The sequence below is a fragment of the Sciurus vulgaris genome (assembly GCF_902686455.1).
Source record: "Sciurus vulgaris genome assembly, chromosome: 12".
In the NCBI taxonomy this organism is placed as follows: Eukaryota; Metazoa; Chordata; class Mammalia; order Rodentia; family Sciuridae; genus Sciurus; species Sciurus vulgaris.
Window position 1 is genome coordinate 77066074 of NC_136473.1, and position 11655 is coordinate 77077728.

General features: G+C 39.2%; 1 long non-coding RNA gene across 1 annotated transcript; it reads left to right on the plus strand.

Annotated features, from left to right (window-relative positions):
• The first annotated feature begins 6539 nt into the window (after positions 1–6539).
• LOC306642237 lies at positions 6540–10228 on the plus strand. The gene is made up of 2 exons (XR_013758443.1): positions 6540–6701; positions 7551–10228. It is a non-coding gene; the product is annotated as an uncharacterized lncRNA (long non-coding RNA).
• Positions 10229–11655: the final 1427 nt, after the last annotated feature.

The following is an 11655-nucleotide window of genomic DNA, read 5'->3' on the forward strand; positions in this document are numbered from 1 at the left end:
GTCTGGTAATTTATCTTTATTTTATTTTTTTTAATTTTTTAAATTTTTTACAGACTGCATTTTGATTCATGGTACACAAATGGGGTACGTCATTTAGTTTCTATGATTGTGCATGATGTAAATTTAAACCATTCATGTAATCATACATGTACATAGGGTAATGATGTCTATCTCATTCCACCATTTTTTCTACCCCTCCTCATGGTCCTTGGAACACTAGCCAGAGCAATTAGACATACCAAAGAAATTAAAGGAATATGAATAGGAAAAGAAGAACTCAAACTGTCACTATTTGCCGATGACATGATTCTATATTTAGAGGATCCAAAAAACTCCACCAGAAAAATTCTAGAACTAATAAATGAATTCAGCAAAGTAGCAGAATATAAAATCAATACACATAAATCTAATGCATTTCTATTCATAAGTGATTAATCCTCTGAAAGAGAAATTAGGAAAACCACTCCATTCACAATTGCCTCAAAAAAATAAAAAACTTGGGAATCAATCTAATGAAAGAGGTGAAAGACTTCTACAATGAAAACTACAGAACACTGAAGAAAGAAATCGAAGAAAACCTTAGAAGATGGAAAGATCTCCCATGTTCTTGGATAGGCAGAATTAATAGTGTCAAAATGGCCATACTACCAAAGGCACTATACAGATTCAATACAATACCAATTCAAATCCCAATGATATTCCTTATAGAAATAGAGAAAGCAATCATGAACTTCTTCTGGAAGAATAAAAAAGAGACCTCAAACAGCCAAAACAATCCTGAGCAGGAAAAGTGAAACAGGAGGTATCACAATACCAGATCTTTATTTTAAATGTAACCTAACTTCTAATTGAAGTTGATGAATTTGCTCTACACATTTCCGCTTTCCTTTATAAGACCCTTCTAAGTATTAATGAAGAATTAAGATGTATCAACTTCAGGAATAAAGAAACCAGTGGAAACGTCAGCAGATTGGAGATGTCCACAAATACTTGGAAGAAAGGGAGCAGATGGAGGAGTGACTCTAATAAAAAACAGGAGCCCCCACCCCAAAAAGGGGATTTATAAAAAAGGGTTTTTATTTTTAGAAGTTAGAAAATATACACAAATGAGCAAGTATACATCCAGATAGATAGGCTCTCTTCATGTACATAGAGAGACAAGAAGTTTAAACTAACTTTACAGAATAATATGTACTGCAAAGCAATACCATAAGCACCCAATGCCTAATAACAAGCTTAAGAAAAATCAGCGTCACCAGAAACCTTGTCCTCTTTTTGACCTTCAGGGGCCCCCCACTCCCATCACATCTCTCCTTCCTGCTAAGGTAACAACTACCCCAAAGGTGGTGTTAATATTTGCTCTTTTCTTTTTCTTTTTTTTCTTTTCTTTTCTTTGTTTTAATTAGTTGCACATGACAGTTGAACACACTAATACATTTTGATAGATCATACATAAATAGAGTGTAATCTCTCATTTTTCTGATTGTACATACTGCAGGATCACATCGGGGTCATGCAGTCATACATGTACATGAGGTAATAATGTCTGTTTCACTCTACTATCATTCCTTCCCCCATAACCCTTCCCCTTCCTTCACTCCCCTCTACCTAATATAAAGTAACTCTATTTTCCCCTATCCCCTCCATGGTGAATTAGCTTCCGCATATCAGAGAAAACATTTGGCCTTTGGTTTTATGGGTTTGGCTTATTTCACTTAGCATGATATTCTCTAACTCCATCCATTTACCAGCAAATGCCAGAATTTCATTCTTTTTTAAAACTGAGTAATATTCCATTGTATATATATGCCACATTTTCCTTATCCATTCATCTGTTGAAGGACATCTATGTTGGTTCCATAGTTTAGCTATTGTGAATTGAGCTGCTATGATTATTGATGTGGCTGTGTCGCTGTAGTATGTTGATTTTAAGTCCTTTGGATTTAAACCGAGGAGTGGGATAGCTGGGTCAAATGGTGGTTCCATTCCAAGTTTTCTGAGGAATCTCCATACTGCTTTCCATATTGGTTGTGCCAATTTGCATTCTCACTAGCAATGTATGAGTGTGCCTTTTCCCCACATCCTCTCTAGCATTTATTGTTGCTTGTATTCTTGATAATAGCCATTCTGATTGGAGTGAGATGAAATCTTAGAGTACTTTTGATCTGCATCTCTAATTGCTAGAGATGTTGAACAATTTTTAATATATTTGTCGATTGCTTGTGTATCTTTTCTGTGAAGTGTCTGTTCAGTTCCTTAGCCCATTTATTGATTGATTTCATCCTCATTCACATATACGGCTATCCCTCAGCAATGCCTCATTTACCTTGTCTCATTTTTTATTGTTATATAAATGAAATCATACTTCATGTGTTCTTCTGTGACATGTTTTTTTACTAGCGTTATGCTTATTTTCAAGGAACTTTTATTAAGATAGAATTCACACAACACAAAGATTTTTAGTATATTCGCAAAGTTGTGCAAACATCACCATTGTTTAATTCCAGGACATTCTCATTGCCCAAACAGAAGCACTTTCACACATTCCTTTACTGCCATCCCCCATCCCTCCTCAGCCTCACCCCTGGCAACCACTAATCTACTTTCTGCATCTGTGGACTTGTCTTTTCTGTATATCTTATAAAAATTGAATCATACAATACAGAGTCTTTCCTATCTTTCACTTAGCATGTTCCCAAGATCCATCCATATTGAGCATGTATTAATACTTTATTCATTTTTATGGCTAATATTTTGTTGTATGGATATATTCTATATTTGTTCATTCTTCTGCTATTGGATATTTGCATTATTTTCACTTTTGAATAATGCTGCTTAGGACATTCATATGCAATTTCTTGCATATATATATTAGATAGATAGATGATAGATAGATGATAGAAAGATAGATAGATAGATAGATAGATAGATAGATAGATAGATAGATATACATATGCTTTGATCCTCTTGGAGAACACTCAGGAGTGGAATTGCTGAACCACATGGTAACTCTAGATTTAACTAGATGCACCATCTTTCTTCCAGGTAGTAACACAGGAGGGTGCCAGCACTGTTTTTACATCTATTCATGTTGATGCCTGTGACTATGTTAATACATTTTATTTACATACCACACTTTTAAAATGTATCCTACAGTTGATAGGCATTTGTTTTAGTTCCAGTTTTTGCTATTATCCACAATGCTTCTATGAACATTTTTCTGTAGGCATCTGGTATACATGACCAAGAGCTTCTTCAGAGTATAGTCAGCCCCCTGCATCTGCAGATTCCACATCTGCACATTCAACCAACTTCAGATTGAATTTTTTTTTTTTTTAATAGTACTAGGGATTGAACCCAGGGCCTTGTGCATGCTTGGTAAGCACTCTACCAACTGAGCTATATCCCCAGTCCTTGAATTTTTTTTTTAATCCAGAAAACCGAACAAAATTGCCACAGGCCAAGCACTATGTAAAATTTATGTGAATGAAGTGATGCGTAGGTGCACATAGCCTCCTGCCACCTCACAGATCCTGTCTCCAGCACCCATTGATAATTGTTTGCCAGTGTCTCCTTCATGTACTATACGTTAAGCCTATGATAGTTAAATCTTTACTAAAGGTGCACAAAATTTTACCCCTTACTTATTATTTTCTAAACAATACAGGATAGCAAGTATATTCATAGGATGTATATTGTAGTCAGTATTATAAGTAATTTACACATGATCTAAAGCACACACGAGGACATGTGTAAGTAATAAGTAATATGTAATTTTATATAAGAGACTTGAACATCCACAGATTTTGGATACTGAGGGATGATGGAATATACTCAGAGGTTAAATTCCTGTGCCATAAGGTATACACATGTTCAATCTTATTAGATAATGCCAATTGTTTTCCAAAGTCTTGTTCTAATAATCTCTTCTAAATCCTCAATGTTTAAGAGTTCCTGCTTCTCCAACTATAGACATTATCATATTTTTAAAAAATCTTGTCTCATTTAATGAGCATGCAATACCCTCACATTGTGGATTTTTTCACAATATCTTTATTTATTTATTTATTTATATGTTTGTTTTTATGTCGTGCTGAGGATCAATCCTAGTACCTCATACATGTGAGGCAAGTGCCCTACCACTGAGCTACAGCCCCAGTCCCTCATTGTGGATTTTTAAACTGGTATTTGAACTGTTTACTCATATCATCAAGCTTCTTTTCCCATGTTTCTGGTTCATTTAGCAAGCCACGTCCAACATAAATTAGAAGGTCTGAGAATGTGGCTCAGTACTAGAGCACCCCTGGGTTCTATTCCCAGTACATGAAAAGAAAGGAAGGAAGGAAGGAAGGAAGGAAGGAAGGAAGGAAGGAAGGAAGGAAGGAAGGAAGGAAGGAAGGAAAAGAAGGAAGGAAGGAAGGAAGGAAGGAAGGAAGGAAGGAAGGAAGGAAGGAAGGAAGGAAGGAAGGAAGGAAGGAAGGGAGGAAGGAACAAACTATGTTTTTGTTATTGACATTAAACTTAATTATTTTATGACCAGATAATAAATTCTGCTTTATCTTCATTCTTTAAAGTGCATCAAAAGTTGATTTATGCCTTACAGTGATGGTCAATTCTTGAAAAATGCTTGTTTATTAAAACAAAAAGAGTGTGTTTTCTTTTGTTGAGTGTAGTAGTTAAAATATGTCCAGTAGGTCAACCTTGTTATTTGTTTTATTCATAAAGATATATTTAAATATGCACAGACTGAGCCAGGTTTAGTGGGACACACCTACATTCCCAGTGGCTCAGGAGGCTGAGGAAGGAGGATTACAAGTTCAAAGCCAGCCTCAACAACTTAGGGAGGCTCTAAATAATTTAGCAAGACCCTGTCTCAAAATAAAATAAAAGAAAGGGATGGGGATGTAGCTCTGTGGTTAGATCCCCCCGGATTAAATTCCCAGAACCAAAAAAAGAGAAAAAGAAAGGAAGAAAGAAAGGAGGGAGGGAGGAAAGGAAGGAAGGAAGGGAGGAAGGAAGGAAGGAAGGAAGGAAGGAAGGAAGGAAGGAAGGAAGGAAGGAAGGAAGGAAGGAAGGAAAGGGAAAGGAAAAGAAAAAGAAAGGAAAAAAATGCACAGACTGGAGAAATTTACTATTAAACCTCCTTTGGTTAGGAATCATTAATGTGTTCCAGCAAACACAGAGGAAAGGCAAGTCAGAGAAAAACATGGGACCCAGGGAACAGTGGCTCCCACTCAGGAAAACAGTGACAGCCCCCCACCCCCCTGCTGTTTAACAGTTATGCAGAAGGTCTCATGAACAAACCTTCCCTTCAGACGGGGATATTCCAGGGCTCCCAGCCAGAAAAAGTCAGGATTCCAGCCACCTAATACCATCCTTAAGACTTTGGGATGAAACAGACAGTATTACCCTATGTATATGTATGATTATATGAATGGTGTGAATCTACATTGTGTACGACAATAGAAATGAAAAGTTGTACCCCATTTGTGTACAATGAATCAAAATGCAGTCTGTAAAAATAAAAAAGATTTTAATTAAAAGAAAAAAAAGACTTTGGGAAAATGAGATCCAAGACAAATAACTGTCCACTGATATGCCAAAGTCAGGGTTCATTAGAGTTGGGGGCTTTGAGTTTATTGGAGCATCCAGAGTGCATGGCTCAGGCTGCTTGGATTTGCCCCTGTGGAGAGATTATGTGGACTGTGAGGAAACTGGCTTGTAGGCACTTGGTCTGTATCTAGAGCAGAGATCACACAGACAGTGCTGACCTCTCTAACTTATCAATGATGGTCTCTAAAGTCTCTGATGTTAACTCAGCTGGGGTTTATGGAAAGAGCCATTGGGATGATGGGAGAAAATGTTCCAACGCCCATGTATCTCATTCTTTTTATTTCTTTGTGTGTGTATGTTATAATGTACGTAATAAATTAGTCAACTAGGAAATGCATATGTATGTATGTATGTGCATACACACATAACGGGCATGCATATGCAGATACTTTTAGCAGATGAAGTTATAATTAGGAATACTTCAGACCCCTGATAAACACTAGCTATGCAGGGAGGGACACTTAGATAACCTCCCAATGCCAAAGCAATATGATAGCCACATCACTGCTCAGTGACTGTGTGACAGATGCTTTTAATCGATTACTTCAGTAAATCATCAAAACAAGTTTTCAAGGTAAATATTATTTTTTTCATTGAATAGGTGAGAAAACTGAGGCTCAGAGAAGTTCAGCAACTTCCTCAAGTCCCACAATAGGTGACAGGTCCAGAAGGTCAACCCAAATGATCAGTCGCCAGAGTTCCTGCTCTTTTCCATTAGCCAAATGTTCCCTTTACAAATTTCAACACTGCCACTTGTTAAGGGTTGACCTGTACACCCCTCAAATTAATATATTGACGTCCTAACACTCAGTACCTTGGAATGTGACCTTATTTGGAAATAGGGTTGCTTCAGATATAATTAGTTAAGATGAGGGTGTGCTGGAGTAGGACCCTATCCAATATGACTGGTGCCCTTATAAGAAGAACTCTCATTGAAGAGACAGATATGCCCACAGGGAGGATGCCATGTGAAGATGTGACTAAGCTGACACAAGTCAAGATACTTCCAGAAGCTAGAAGAAAGCCTGGAACATACCCTGCCCCTGGCACCATAGGAGGAAACAGGGTCTTGCTTATACCTCGACTTTGTATGTGTAGCCTCTATAACTGTGAAACAATATATTTCTGTTTTTTCTTTTTTCTTTTTTCTTTTTTTTTTTTTTTGGTACCAAGGATTAAATCCAGGGGTGCTTAACCACTGAGCCACATTCTGAGCCCTATTTATTTTTTATTTTTTATTTTGAGACAGGTTCTCGCTAAGTTGCTTAGGGCCTTGCCAAGTTTCTGAGGCTGGCTTTGAACTTGCAATCCTCCTGCCTCCACCTCTCAAGTCGGTGGGATTTCCATTGTTTAAACTGCCCAGCTGGTAATACTTTGTTAGGTTAACCTCAGCACAATAACAGACCAGTTATTGCCATACTTGTAGATGAGATTGAACTGAAGCAGGAAATGGAATTTAACTTCTTATCACTGTGTTTTTAACTACAAGCGACTTGTTAGATTGCCTTAGCCTTCTTTCAACATGCCCTAAGTATATTGGTAATTCTTCTCAAATACTCACTAAATGAAGGTTAGTCATAGATTAAATAAGTGATTGGAAGTGAACTATTTTATTCATTAAATTATAAAACAACCTGAAACTGTAAAGCATGGTAGCTAAGAACCATTTCTCCAGAATCTGGAGATGTGGAACCAAGTCTCTTCTAATGCTTAGAAAAGTGCACCCGCCCAGAGCGCAGGAGCAAACCCCACAGCTCACACCGAACACTGGCCCGAGAGGGAGCCAGAATTCTTGCTTATCACATTGAATAAGAAGAAAAATATTGTTATGTAGAAAAATCTCAACTTCTGCTTCAACTTGGTAGATTAGATACAACAGTTTATCTCCACTTTGTGTCAAAACCCCATTAAACTGATAAAGATTTTTTTTTTTAAAGGACAAATCCACAAGAACAAAGGAAACAGAAAAAGATCATGGCAGATGAGAGATGGCGGCAAATGCTGGAAGATGAAAAGCAAGTGTGTGGGGGTAGCTGACCCAGAGGGCAGAGAATGTGGAAGCCCAGGCTGGTGAGGGGAGGCCTGTGGAAGCCAGCCTCTGTGCTGCCGGAGCACATGGAGAGGGTGCTACTCAGAGGATGGGGGTGAGGAGCACACCTACACTTAAGACCATTTTTAAGAGCCTGCATGGAGAGAGGATGTCTCTTTCACCTCAGGAGGAAGAAGGCTTCTCCTGAAGAGAATTTGCCACAGATGAATTCCAATCTCAAAACTCAGAAACGTCAGTCACATCTCAGAACTGAGGGATGAACGGGTGGTTTCCACTGAATGGTGAACCCTCCTGCCTCTTTCTCCACCTGTTCCAAAAATACTAGTGGAGAGGCGCATCCCCCTCCACCACTGCCAGAGAAGCGGATGGAAGGTTCTCTGGGGAGACCACCAGCTCAGGAGAAAATGACTGCTGCTACTAAGTTTGGCTGTTTCCTCCAATGAAATGCATGGTGCAGATCCCCTGGTTATCAGGACGAGTTCTGCTTCCTCAAATGTTGAAGTTTAAGCATTAGAGAAGCACGCAGAGGCAAGTGTAAAAAGCAGGTTTTATATAAAAGTAGTAACAGACTTCTCCAGGGAGGGAGAAGGGGGCCATGGCTGGAATTTTGGTATCCCAAGAAGTGAGAGCATCCTGCCCTTTTTACAGATGTTTACTTTCTTTGTTCTCCTGCTCTCTCCCTCTTCTCTCTCTCCTTCCTGTGGACAGTGACTAGGCCAAAAGGTGAGAAGCAGATGGGCAGGGAGAAGGGCCAAATGGAGTGATCCAGGCAGGAAGCAGCCCAGGGCATTCATGAACAACTCCCTGTCTGCAACCTTCTGGGAGGGGTTGTATAGGCAGGTAATTCTTGGTAATCAAAGGGCTCTGGAAACATTAATATTGCAATCTCCCAGGGGCAGTCTCCAACTTCCAGGTTCCAAACCAGCCTCCATTTTCTTGATCCGACCAGATCATCTATCTACACTAACTACCTGTTTTTAATTCTAGCTTGAGTGCCTACTTGAAAACAAAACAAACAAAACAAAACAAAACAAAACATCCCAATGGTGAAGCCACAGATAGGTACAGTGCCTCAGTCTTAAATATGAGCACACACACCAGGAGTTAACACTCGTTTGAGAAAAATGTTTCTAAAAGGAAAGACAAACACCAAAATGAGCCATCAGGAGGAAGGAAATTGGAGGAAGTAGACACAATGCAGTGAACAGGAGAAAACAAATAAGTTTAAAAAATACAACGGACATCCTCGGACGTTGTAACCATGAATCAAACATATAATACTATATAATTTAAAAGAAAGATTTAGAGAACAAGTACTAATAAAATACAGTATGATAACAGAAATTCATAAAGATGTATTATATAATATTACAATGTGTACAAAAATGAAGTTACGGGAACACCTCCTTAGTTGACTCTGATTTTTCTGCTTCCCTTCTTCATCTTATAAGGACCCTTGTGACATTGAGGCCTCATGATCCAGGGTAATCCTCCTGACTTGAGATCCTTATCTTAATCATATCTGGAATATTCTTTTTGCCAGCAAAATATAGTCTCAGGTTATAGGGATAGGATGTGGACATTTATTTTTGCAAGGGGACCATTATCTGCCTACTACAGAAGTCCTTTTGGGTGAGATTTTCAGTGACTCCAATCTGTTTCTCCTTCCTGAATGGGCCACCCCCCACCTCTGATCCTCAGAAAACCCACGTTCTCAGCCTGGGTAGAGCCTGAGGTGGCAGGGCAACACTAACATTCCTGGCTTGCTCTGCTCCCAGAACAGCGAGCCAGCCTGCCTCACCTTCCATGACTCCAGAGGCAGAAGTCAGACATTGTTCTCACTGCAGGTAATGCACAGTCCCTGTGGACCATGGAAGCCTGTCCCACCGGACTTGGGGCAGGGGGTAAGCACCACCCTTTGGTGGTGGTCTAGGGAGGCTAGCTGCTGCACAGCTGGGTACAGGACAATTTGCCTCTCAAGCTCCCATCTCCATCCCTGCCCAGGAGCAGCCTCAGTAGGAGGTCACCTCTCTGGTTCTCCTCTTGGAATTTTCTAGGTCTTCATCTCCTCTCACTCTTATGTCTTGGTGATCCAGTGCAAATATCCAACTTAGTTTGCTGTTCTTAAAGCAAAAAAATAGGAAATGGGCAGAAGACCCCTAAAAGCAATTCACAGAAGAATACAAAGAATTCAGATTAAAAGAAGATGCCCTCTTCAGCCAGGAGATTTGGAAGTTCCACGGTTTGTGAATATCCTGCGAGGGTCTGAATAGAACTTTTCTATACTGCTGAGGAGAGTATGAACTTTTGGATGACAACTTTTTAATATGCATAAAAGTCTTTGAAATATATACTTGAGGAAGTCATTGGAAGGTAAACATAAATAAGAATATTTACAGAATAATAATTTATATCAATGTAAGTAATTGATTATTGACCGATAAGGGATCAGTTAAATAATTTCTAGTCTCTCCATATGGTGTGATGCTTTGTAACTATCTGAAGTGATGTTAACAAAGATTATTGAAATCAATAAATAAAGTTTAATGTGCTGGCAAATGAAAACTACTTTCAAATTGGTCTAATTTTTTGGAAAGATAGGTAACAGGCCAAACCTTGAGGTGTTCAAATTGGTGTCTCTAAGTGAAAATGTTTACTTTTTTTCCCTCTGACTTTCAAGTATTTTAAAATATAACTGTGAAACTGTATTATAATTTTTATAATAAAAATCTATTTTTAAAATGGTAGTTTGCTTCTATCTGTGCACAGCTGTCTTTGGGAACTGGATTTGAGGTTAGTGGGGCTGGTTGAGAGCGAAATTAAGAAACTCTCTCTTGTAAAAGGCCAGTAGGAAAGTTGCCCAACAAGGACAGGGAGACAAGAAATTCCAGGTCAAGACAAGTAAGGGCAAGGCGAGCAGCTGGATGGGACAGGTCCTGGAGCCTGTGCTCTATTAATAGAAGGCATGCCTGCCTCTTAGGGGGCCCCAGGCAGCAAACTGGCTCTCTGCCCACACAGAGAAAGACAAAGAAGAGGATATTCTGTTTGAGACTCGGAGGATTGGTTAGGGAGAGAAAAATCGTATGAAATAATGACAAAGGTCTACACTAATACTTTCAAATAATAGAGTACAGGCTGGATTATAAATGTGGCAAGAGTGGTACGGGGTAGATAACCAGAGTTCTGAGAGTTTGTTGAGAAACAGGTAGGATGAGAAACGTGAATGAATAGGTTGGTTCTAACCAAAACCACCCCAAGCCTCAGGCCTCTTAATGCGTATTAAGTTGTCATTGTGTTTGAGAAAGGAAGTCACGAAGGAAAGAAGCTGGGAAAGGCATGGCCTAAGCTAGTGGTTTTGAAAGTGTGGTCCTCAGGGCCACAGCACTGGCATCTCTGGGAACTCTTTACAGATGCAAATTCTCAGGCTCCTCCCTCGGGCCCAGCAATCTGTCTTTTGTAACCCTCTAAGGGATTCTGGTGTAGCCCAAGTTTGAGAACCACTGAGCCAAGCAAAGGCACAGAAGATGGCAAGAGCAGGTTATGGGTAAGGGAACTTACCCATATTTATGAGAGTTATGAGAAGGAAGGAGCCATATTGAAGCTGAGCATTGAGGCCAGATCTCCTACCCATCTTCCTATTTACCTCATCTGAGTCTTATCTTCCACAGTAATCAAGTGAAGTATGTTTTCTGTCACTACCAGGAGTTTGGTGGTCAGTAAGAGGGTCTTGGGGCAGCTACCTGTTCTATCCTGTCCATAGTATAGTATGTCAGGAATTGCACATGGAAAATCAATGAATGACAAAAAAAGCCTGAGGAAATAATTACCTTTGTTCCTGAGTGTTGCAAACTGAATAGCATCTCTTGATTAGGCAATAAGGTCAGACGTGCAGTCATTTGACCACAAGCCTCTACCTGTTGAGAAGGGTATAAATAGCCCTAAAATCAGCTTTTCTGTTTTTCTTAAAAATTTTTTAAAATTAAATTTAAAAA